Source organism: Sorex fumeus, unplaced genomic scaffold (assembly GCF_029834395.1).
Source record: "Sorex fumeus unplaced genomic scaffold, SorFum_2.1 ptg000044l, whole genome shotgun sequence".
NCBI lineage: Eukaryota > Metazoa > Chordata > Mammalia > Eulipotyphla > Soricidae > Sorex > Sorex fumeus.
The window spans coordinates 76,864,622-76,876,073 of record NW_026606101.1 but is presented as its reverse complement, the minus strand read 5'-3'; the positions used below and the strand labels follow the sequence as shown (position 1 = coordinate 76,876,073).

The 11,452-nt window shown below is 46.3% G+C and overlaps 1 non-coding gene across 1 annotated transcript; it reads right to left on the bottom strand.

Moving 5' to 3' along the window:
* Window positions 1-7,085: 7,085 nt before the first annotated feature.
* On the bottom strand, window positions 7,086-7,158 carry TRNAT-UGU (transfer RNA threonine (anticodon UGU)). Its single transcript has one exon. It is a non-coding gene; the product is annotated as a tRNA-Thr (tRNA).
* Window positions 7,159-11,452: the final 4,294 nt, after the last annotated feature.

Genomic DNA, 11,452 nt, shown 5'->3' with positions numbered 1-11,452 from the left:
ACATGTCAGAAAACTGTGGGGGAGGCAGCTGTGCTGAGTGAGGAGATAACAGGGACGCTGATCCTCCTGACTTTCTCCCCAGAGAGTCAGGGTCTGAGATACATAATGGGGCTCAAAGGGCCAGGCTTCATCTGAGGGAAAGGCTCAGGATCTCTCTCTGTTCTTCAGCAACTGCCAAGAGGAAGATGGCTTCTCTCTAGAACACCTGCAGTTACTCCTATATTCTTGTTGGATTGTACACTGGTCCTTCCCCGACGCTAGTGGAAGAATCACTTTTAAGTATGTGCTGGGGGCTTGGCAGGTCCTTGAACTGTTTCCTCAAGAACAGTCCTTCACTCCACTCCTATTTCATGTGTGGCTGAGCTCCTTGTGTTTCACACTTGTCACAGGAGCTAACAGATGTCAGTGTGTGCTAGGACCATTGCAGATTTGGAACCATAGCTCCAGCTCCAGGAAAATCTTTGATCATTCTACATTTTAGGGATAAAGAAAGTTGTTCTTTAGAAATCGTAAATAGAATTTGGTGCTGAACTTCACTTCCACATCTCAGCATCACACACGTGGCACTCGGTGGGACATGGGAAACAGGACACTAGCGGTGTAGAGGAGTGACGCAGGGGCATCAGCGTCTGTTACTGTATACCCCTCATTTCCTGACCACCTTTCTATGGTTTATGCCTGAAAAGACAGGGGCATTCCTGGGACTAATTTGTAAAATAGAAATAATCCGAGATCTAAATATGCACATATTCACCTGCTATGGGCCAGCCGAAAATCCTTTTCTCTAAGATGGAATCAAAGTGTTGAGAAGCCCTTACTGAGAGGCTGTGGGTGAGGTCCCGTGCGCTATTTGCATCTCTGTATCCCTGAGCTGGAATTTTGCCACTGGACACTGGGAGTGTTGAATATGACACTAGGATAGTGGCCACGGTCAGAAGTCAAGGACCACATGGTTTTGTGTAATGAGAGCTTGCCTGTGTCCTTTCCCAACCTCGCTGTGACTTTCCTCTGTGACCATGATGCAGTTGCGCGAAACCTGCGTGCCTCTCCCTCTATCCCTGTGACCTCTGACCTTGGGAGCGTCATGTCTGTGCTGAGGAGAAGCTTCACTCGGGGAGGGCAGAGACACCAGGGGGATGTGTGCAGAGGGACTGATCCCCGAGGGACAGCAGCAGAGGATCCTTAGCAAGGTGCAGGGCACCCTGTTGACAATGCCAGTACTCAGCGCTTCCAGCTGAGGGGAGGTGGCACTTTAATTCACCTGCTGTCAAATTCCTAGGAAATAAATGTCATTTATTGAGCCAGATTTGGAAGTATTTTGAGATGCAGTATGAATAACCAAACAATTCCACTTGGTATCGGTTGGCAGGGAGGACAGACACCGAGGGAGAAATGCATGGACACTTAACATTAAAAATGAGCCTGGTTTTAAGAAGCTAGAGAAAAGTTTTTGACAAAACCCAGAAATAAAAACTAGAGAATCAGGGGGTGGAGCGATAGCACAGAGGGTAGAGCATTTGCCTTAAATGCAGCCGACCCGGGTTCGAGTCCCAATATCCCATATGGTCCCCCAATCACCAACAGGAGTAATTCCTGAGTGTATGAGGCAGGAGTGTATAGCGAGGTGTGACCCAAAAAGCAAAAACAAACAACAACAACAACAACAAAACTAGAGAATCGGTAATTGGAGAAATAAGCACATCTCCCATTAGTCCATGGAGACTCCATGCAGATATGATAGAGGCCACGGGATGGGCTGCCACATGTGTGTTTGCCCACAGTCTTCCTGGACATCTGGGGGAAACAGAAGATGTATTATTAGTTTTACTTATTATGTTGTCCCAACATCTCAATATTTCCCTTTAAAATATCCTCAAATTACATTAGTAGTGGTGAATTAGCAATTTATGAATCAGACACTGAGCTTCGAGCACCCACAATGACACCATTTGTTCCCTCCCCAAGGGGAACATTGCCCACCCACAGCTCTACTGATGCTTAGACAACCTTGTTGGAATTTTATTCCAAATACGGGCACAAAGCTGGTCCAACAGGGGCCAAGGAAGATCAAGAAAACAAAGGCCCTACCTGAGGGTCAGCTTCGAGAACATTTGTGCCAACACAAATCTATGACAAGCAGAGGAACTTTCACAGGGTGTCAAGTCCAGAAATGAAGCTTCTGTGGTGGTTTCTGATGCACTTTTCCTGTCTGTGCCCCCAAACAGACACCTATGTGGGTCCCTGGATATTAAGCTGCTGTTTACTATGGTGCAGTATCTCAGTCTACCCTCATTTCTTTCTCTGTACATGGAGCCAATCTGAGATGTCACCTGGAATTTCCCAAGTTCTCAAGGCAACAACCACTGTCCTAGTCATCTTAAAGTTCTTACTTATTCCTAATCATGAAATACATTTCCCTGGAAGACACTATGTTAATAACACAATGCTGGGTGGGAATTTTCATAATGACATAGTGGAAACCCACCTCAGTAAGGCCAAGAGAGAGACAGGACCCCCAGCTGTTCACAGAGAGGAATGCCAAAGGCTGAATACCATGAAGGGAATCTTTCTCATACTGATGCCATCAACTAGGAGAGTTCTTTGCAAAATTGGGAAAATATCTCAGGATTATTATTGCCTTAGTATACAGGTTTCATGTTGCTAACAATGTACTATCGCACCTTAATTACCCAAATGACAATGTTGATAATGGTAATCAAATTCATGGATCAAAGTACAATTCTCATCTACATAATCACAATCACAAATCATCCTGTTATTCGTCTATTGCCTCGAGCAGGCCCCAGTAACGTCTCCTTCATCCTAGCCCTGAGATTATATTCAAGGCTCTTTAGGAGAATGAGACCCATCATTGTTACTGGTATTTGGCATATTGGGTAAGCCACGGGGAGTTTTCCAGACTCTGCCGTGTGGGCAGGCTACATTCGGTAGCCTGCCAGTTTGTCCAAAGTAGGAATGAGATAATAAGGTGTCATAATAAGATGTCCGGGAGTTCCGGGATGTCCCGGGTTCCAGGAGCTGGTTTTTATAGTCTCTGAGTCTTGGCCATTGATGGGATTACATGGCGCCAGGGGGCCAGTTGGTGGGTGTGACCCCCGCCTACTGGAATTTGGAGGATCTGGGTGGAGGATGCTCGGCCCAAATTGGAGTAGGCTTGGAGATCTCGGCCCCGGAACCCGCGTGACTTTGTCCGTCAGTCAGTACCTTCATGTGTGCGGAGAGTGGTCTCAGCATGGTGGTGGCTGGTCCTGGAGGTCTTTCGCTGCCGGAGCCCTGGTCGGGGTGGGGAGGAAAGCTCAATCCGCTCCCCTCCAATACATAATACATCAAAGAAACTTAATTATCAGAGATTATGATAGTTTTGTGTGTAATCAGCTAATATATCTGCTTGATACCTACATTCAGGATTTTTACAGGTTCAAAATCATATGGGAGATGACTGAGAAAATTGTACTGTTCCAGTAGAAACATCGAAAAACACATGAAATTCTTTCATAGATCAATTGTTTGGTTTTACTTTTTACCCACTATTCATGGATTTCTGATGTCTTTCTTGTGGCTATGCAAATTCTTTGTTAGATGCACAGTTTCCTCTGGGACAGTCCTTGTCTGGGCCATGAGTGAGGACTGGGAAGAAACGGTTTCCCGGGAGCCTGACTTGCACAAGCCTTAGACAGACTGTGCCCGGGCCTGACTTGGACTTGGTCCTGGCAGTGCATCATATTCGCATCCGGATTATTTTCCCTGGTCATGGTGAGTGTGTTTCAGGGCTTGGACGAGTTAGGCTCTCTGACGGACAGTTGATGGACAGTGGGACCCTGTTCCCCTGATAGGGCGCACTGGAGGCAGATGAAGGCAGTGTGGGGAGAGTATGCAGCCCTACAGGTTCCAGAGAGTCCCCAGGAGGGGTCGCTCCAACTCAGAACTACAAACAGGTTCAGCCCCAGGAGCAGCGAGGGATATGATTTCCAGGTGCTCAGAGCAGAGGTGCGCTGTGGGGCCCATAGAGGAATGAGGTGGAGACAGTGACCTGGTGGCAACCCTTCAGGAGCCACCATAAATTCAGATGCTCCAAGGCAATTGGTCACTGAAATAACGGAAGGAGACTGAGCAGCAGGGGGCACTCAGGTCCCCATAAAGGCTGCAACCCAGGAGCAGGCACAGCGGGGTGAGTGGGTGTTACCTCATGTCCTGGTTTTCCCTGATTCAATGAAAACAAAAGAAATTATCCCAGGGAAGGACCTTGTGCATGGCAGGAGGAACTGTTCATAAATACCTGATATTACTGGGAGAATTAAGAACTACAAACAAGATAATGATAATAATTCAAAGACAATTTCAAGTACTGCTTGGGGCTCTACAAGCTTACAGAGCTTGGTGATGCGATTAATTTATTAATAGGAATGATTACTAATGCGAGGAAGTCTAACTCTCAAACCCGGGGCACGGAGGTATCCAAACTCTGATATAAACCCTAGGTCAGGACTCATGGTTTCTGTGCTCCTCAGAGGTTGGTCACCTGAGGGGAGTGGCCTGGTGGGACTGTCCCTCAGGGGAGGAGCTCTGTCTGCCTAGAATTCAGGGACAGGGCAGAGTGACCTCACAAATAAGCACCATCATGAACTTGGACACTCCTCACTTGGTGAGCACTGGACCCTGCATCACCTACCTGATCTCCCTCAGATTGGGACAGGTCTTCAGCTCTGATTCCTCCTCATGAATATCAGCATCGACCAAAGTACACTGAGTTAGTACAGACAAATGTGTTCCCTGAGAACAGGTTACAACAGTACATCCCCCCTACCTACCCCAGAGACCCTCCCCACAAACCTCCTACACGAACCCTCACCTGCACGGGTCTATATAATTGTCTCCCAAGAGAATGGCCCTCGGTGAAGTTCTTCTGTCCTGGCTGAGGGGACCAGGCTCTCAGGGGATGCCCACGCCCTGTGTCCCCGCACAGGGGAACACCCCCAGGCTCAGCAGGTGCCCAGTGGGCTGAGGGGACTCTGGTCGTCTGAGAGGGTCTCTGAGGCATCCTAGTCTGCTCCGCCGGCGTCTCTGTGCGTGTGTGGACTCAGCCCAGACCCGGTTTGGGGACGGGATAGACCCCCCTGATGACGGGGACGCGGTCAGTAGAGCAGTGACTGGGCAGCATCCCCCTGTCTGGACACATCTCAGCCTGATACAGACACGGGTCCAAGTCCGGTTTGACCGGTCAGGAGGAGGCCACGGGCAGCGCTGCCCACGCAGCCCCGCGGCCCTGCGTGGATACAGGGAGTCCCAGGACAGGCCTCAGCGGACACCGGTTCTGGCTGACCCATCCTGCGGCCATGCCCGACTCAGGCTGTCTGAGGGCACCAGGCCCAGATCAGTCAGTAGGAATGGGAGGGGCAGGGCAGGGCTGCGGGACCTTTGCCCCCTTAACCAGAATCAGCTCCACAGGCCCAGCAGCGGGGATCAGTGATTCCAGAACCTTCCAGGGCTCCTGCATCAGGTACCGGCTTCTCCCCCATTCTACTCTCTCCTGCCGCATCCGGCGCTGCGGGGCCGAGCCAGGGGAGGACCGTCAGGGTGAAATCAGCACTCGAGTCACACAGGGTTCCGTCATTCAGGAGATGGCATGAATGCGTGCGTTTATTCAGAGCATAGGTACAGACTTAAGTATGTTTCCACAGCCCACCCAAAAGAAAGGAAAGGGGATGGGACATGGGAAAGTGGATGGGACAATGAGCAGAGCCATGCACCGTTGGTCAGCCACCTGGTGACCCTTTCGACATAATGCTATTGGTCAGAACGACCTGCTCTGATATAGCTTTGACATATCTGCAAAGATTGTGCTGTTCCTCATACATCATTTACAAATCATTTATGAGGGTGCATTTTCCCCAAACTGAAACCTCCTGTACTGGGAAGTTGCCCAGCTTTGAGCAGGACAAAGGGGGAATGAAAAATCAAGCATTCTTCTACTTGGTCAGTAGGCAACACTCTCCCACTACATCTCTCTCTCTCTCCATCTCTCCCCCTCTCTCCCTCCCTCTCTCTCACTCTCTCTCCCTCTCTTCCTCTCTCTCCCTCTCTTTCACTCTCTCTCCCTCTCTCTCTTTCTCACTCTCCCTCCCTCTCTCCCTCTCTCTCCCTCTTTCTCCCTTTCCCTCCCTCTCCCTCCCTCTCTCCCCCTCTCTCCATCCCTCTCCCTCTCTCCCTCTCTCTCCATCCCTCTCCCTCTCTCTTCTTCTCTCTCCCTCCCTCTCTCTGCCTCTCTCTCCCTCTCTCTCTGACTCTATCTCCCTCTCTCCCTCCCTCTTCTTCCCTCTCTCTCTCCCTCCCTTTTCTCTCCTTCTCTCTCCCTGCCCTGCTTTCTATCATCCTCAGACTACTGGCCTCTCACCAGATGTATGGGCACAGCAGAATGTGCACTCACACTTCAGACAAAAAGAGGGGTGTGGTGTGCAGTGAACAGTGTTGGAGTGCTGAAGCCTCTTGATTGCTGTGCGGCCACAGCGTGTCCTGGGCCTTGTGTGGAGACTCATCCCGCCGATCCCCATCTGGCTCCCTGTTCTGAGGGGTAACAGCTGAGTGTGGGTATAAACCCAGGGTCCTGCGATTTGCAGCAGACCTACCAAATGAGTCCCCTGGGTTCTAGGACTATGGTAGGATACAGTTAAATAAACACCAAGAATACTTTACCCAGTAGACTCTCATTCACATTTTAAAAAAAATACATGAATTCATGCATACAGCTCGGAAACTTCATAGATGCAAACACAATAGCACTGTAGCACTATAACACTGTCCTCCCATTGTTCATCGATTTTCTTGAGCAGGCGCCAGTAACGTCTCCATTGTGAGACTTGTTGTTACTGTGTTTGGCATATCGAATACTCCACGGGGAGCTTGCCCGGCTCTGTCGTGTGGGCAGGATACTGTTGGTATCTGACCGGGCTCTCTGAGAGGGGCGGAGGACTCGAACCCGGGTCAGCTGCATGCAAAGCAAATGTCCTACCACTGTGCTATCGCTGTATCTCAAAAATATTCTTTATTTTTACATATATGTCTGCCTTAGGCCCCAGTGAGATTTGAACTCGCGACCCCTGGTTTACAAGACCAGTGCTCTAACCCCTGAGCTATAGGGCCTCAGCAATAGCACAGTGGTAGGGCATTTGCCTTGCACACAGCCAACATGGCCAACCCGAATTCGATTCTTCCACCCCTCTCGGAGAGCCCGGCAAGCTACCGAGAGTATCTCGCCGGCACGGCAGAGCCTGGCAAGCTACCCATGATGTATTCGGTATGCCAAACACAGTAACAACAAAGTCTCCAATGGAGACATTACTGGGTCCGCTCGAGCACATCGATGAACACTGGGAGGACAGTGACAGTGACATGTATGCATGCATAATTTGATGAAAACCAATAAAACAGAATTGATTAGTTCCTGCCTTATAAGCAACAAATAAATGGCAGCACCTTTGAAAATTTAATTTTGGGCTTTTCTTACGAAGAGTTATTTTATGTTACTTAATGTTTTAACATATTTCCAAATAAAACTTAATTTAACAGAATAGAGAGTACCAAAAGGGTAGCTAAATAGGGAAAATGAAAGAGAGAATTTTAGGGATAAAGCAAACACAGAGAAAAGCAGTTCCTCGTGGTGCCACCATCATTAATCATAGCAACATCTGATAATAAGCCACACACTATGAGTGAATGCCATGCATTGTCCCAAACATAAGTATCCTGACATACTTCATTTCAGCGTGACCTAGAATGACGCAGCTGGTGGAACTATTATTGTTTTATACATGATGAAACTTAAGCACGAAGATGTTAAGGCTCTAAAGATTTACTTCAAACCTTATTAAAATCTGTTATCAGAGCTCACAATCTGCACCTACCCCTATTCTAAACTCCCCACTGTGGAGTTAGCACTCCCCTTTCTTCCAACATACAAAGCGCTTGGCAAATATATCTGCCTAGGGCCAGAGAGACAGGACAGCAGGTAAGGCGCTTGCCTGGCACACACTTGACCAGGTTCAATCCTGAGCACGCCATATGGTCCCCGGAGCACTGCCAGAAGTGAACATGAGCACCATCGGAAGGAAGGCCTGAGCATAGCTAGGTGTGCTCCAAAAATAAACAAAAAATTTAACCTACATGGATATGAAATGCTTTATATCTCAATTCTGAAAACTCTAGGCCAATTTAACTTATCCTGTCTCTCCCAAGAGTGTCATAAGATCCCAAGGGACTAGTGCTTTCTTTTTTTGAATAAGTAAAATAAGGATGATTAGTCACGTAGAAGCCCCATGACCTACTTAAATTCAGCCTGGATAGACACCTAAGAGGCTCCAGAGAGGACTATGACTAAAATTAGGTAAAAATGTTGACTCAGGTAAATATTTAATTTCCCTGTATTTCTTATTCAAAGCACTGTCTCAGACATCCCAGTTATTCCACACAGCACTTAAAAACAGGAACTATATCTTATTAACCTTTTATCTCTGTATCCAAAGTAGGTATCTTTGTTTTAGCATTTCATAAATGTTTATGAAATTTAACTCAATGATAATGCTTGAATTTCTTGGGTCATCCCAGGCAAATATTATATATAAAAACACCTTTCTCTTCAAACTGGATATCATTAATATTTAAGATTTTCATTAAAAAACAATCACTGTATCACTGTTTCACTGTTATCCTGTTTTTCATCGATATCTTCAAGCAGGTACCAGTAACATCTCCTTTACCAGTAACATTTCCTCAAGCAGGCACCAGTAACATAGCCTGCCAGGTTCTCCAAGAGTAAGAACTAGATAATAGAAGAGGTCGTGCGGCCAAGAATGCAGCCGTATGCTTCCGGAAGCTGGGTTTCATAGTCTCTGGGTCTTGGCCACTGATGGAATAACACGGTGCTGGGGCAGTTAGTGAGTGTAACGCCTACCTACTGGAACATGGGGGATCTGGGTGGAGGAAGCCCAGTCCCGATCTGAGCAGGCTTGGAGATCTCAGGCTCTGGTCCTGCATGCTTGGGCTCCTCTGCCAGTTCCTTCATGTGTGAGGCTCATCCAAATGTGTGAAGAGTGGTCTTAAGCATGGCTGTGGCTGGTTCTGGAGGTCTTTGGCTGCCGGGGCTCTGCCCGGGATGGGGAGGGAAACTCAACCCGCCCCCTCCAAGGGGCCTAGGAGAGGACAGCCAGGCACAGGGGCAGGAGACTCTGTGTTGTTCGCTTTTGGGAGCTGGGTTTTATAGTCTCTGGGTCTTGGCTGTTGATGAGATAACACGGCGCAAGGGGCAGTTAGTGAGTGTAACGCCTACCTACTGGAAGACGGGGAATCTGGGTGGAGGAGACACAGTCCTGATCCGAGCAGGCTTGGAGATCTCAGCCCCGAGTCCCGCATGCCTGGGTTCCTCTGCCAGTTCCTTCATGCGTGAGGCTCGTCTGAACTTGTGGAGAATGGTCTTAAGCATGGATTAAAAAATATTGAATATAAAAACCAATATTGAAAGAAAAACTGAAGAAGCTACTGTAAGAGGAGGCAAACACAATAATCCTCTAAAGAAAGATAGGGCAAAACCTCAAGACTGTAGTCTTTCTCAAAATCAATGGTCTAAATGCACCTATTACAAGGCACAGTGTGGCAACATAGATGGAATAATTGAATCTAACATTCAACTGCCTGAACAAAATACATTTAAATAGTCAGAGCAAAAATCAGACTCAGAGTCAAAGGCTGGAAAATAATTCTTTAAGCAAAGAACATATCTAAAAAGGCTGGGGTGGCCATATTTCTGACGGCATAGATTTCAGGCTTAGAAAAGTTATGAGACAGTGAAGGTCATTTCTTAATAATCAAGTGATATGTACATCAAGAAGAAATTACCCTCCTAAACATATATGCATGCAATGGCGACTAGCAAATATATAAGACAATTGCTGATGCCCTTAAAGCAGGACATTGGCAGCCACACAATAGTAGTTGGAGGCTTCATTGATACTTTGTCACTCCTTGATTGATCAACTATACTAAACCAGCAAGAAAACACTTGCTTTAAAGGAAGAAATGGAAGAGAAGCTACTAGTATATATACATAGACTTTTTCATCCCCCCAAAGCCAAATATACATTTCTTTTCCAGTGTGCATGGGACATTTTTCAGGTAAACCACATGCTGGGACACACAACATATCTCCACAAAATTAAGAGGATAGAAATTGCATCAACAATCTTTTAGACCATAAAATAAAAGTAAATTGCACAGAGAAATGGAGAATCAAGTCAACCACCTGGAAACTGAACAGCTCACTACCAAACAATCAGTGGAATAGAGAGGAAATCAAAGTGCAAGTCTACAGATTCCTGGAAACAAATGAAAATGAGAATACGAGTTATCAACACTTGTGGGACACAGTAAAAGTGTTAAAAGAAAAAATTATAGCTCTGCAAGCATACATCAGGAAGGAGGAAAGGGCCCACATAAATAATTTAATACCACAACTTTAGATCTTGGGAAATAACCAAGAAAAAAGCCCAAACCCCCAATCCAGGCACAAGGATGAAAACAATAAAACGTAGAGCAAAATTAATGAGTTGGAATCCCCAAAACAATCCAAAACATCAATGAACATAAAAACTAGTTCTTTGAAAAAATAAACAAGATCAATAAATCACTAGCAAGATTCACAAAGAGAGAGAAGCCTAATAAACTGAATCAGAAACGAAAGAGGGGCCATCACAAAAGAAACCACAGAAATTCAGAGGAACATCAGACATTACTTTGAGAATCTTTATGACACAGAACAAGTGTGCCTAGAAGAAATGGGTACTTTCTTGATAACCTAACAAGGCTGAAACAAGAAGATTTGGAATGCATGAACAGATTTGTCACTATTGAGGAAATTGAAATGGTAATTATAAGTTTTCCACAAAACAAAAAGCCAGGCCCAGATGCATTCACTGGTGAATTCTTTCAAATTTTTTTCAAGGTTTTCCAAGAAATTGAATAAACAGAAAAACTCCCTTACAGATCCTATATGGCAAATATCCTAATATCAAAAGCAGATAGCAAACACACACACACAAATTACACACTGAGATCCCTGATGAACACAGATGTAATGATTCTCAACAAAATTTTAGCAAAGCAAATCCAAGCACTCACCAGAGGTCATACACCATGACCAAGTACAATCCATCGTGGAATGCAACAATGATTCAACATTCACAACTCAATAAAAATAATGTACCACATGAAAAAACTATAAAGTAAAAGCATATGATCATATCAATGAATGCAGAGAAAGCATTTGATAAGATCTGTATTGCAAAATAAAAGACACAGAGAGAGAGACAGAGAGAGAGAGAGATAAAAACCTACTAGAGAAGCAGGCAGGGAGCTGGGGGAGGAGGAAAACTGGGCACACTGGTGG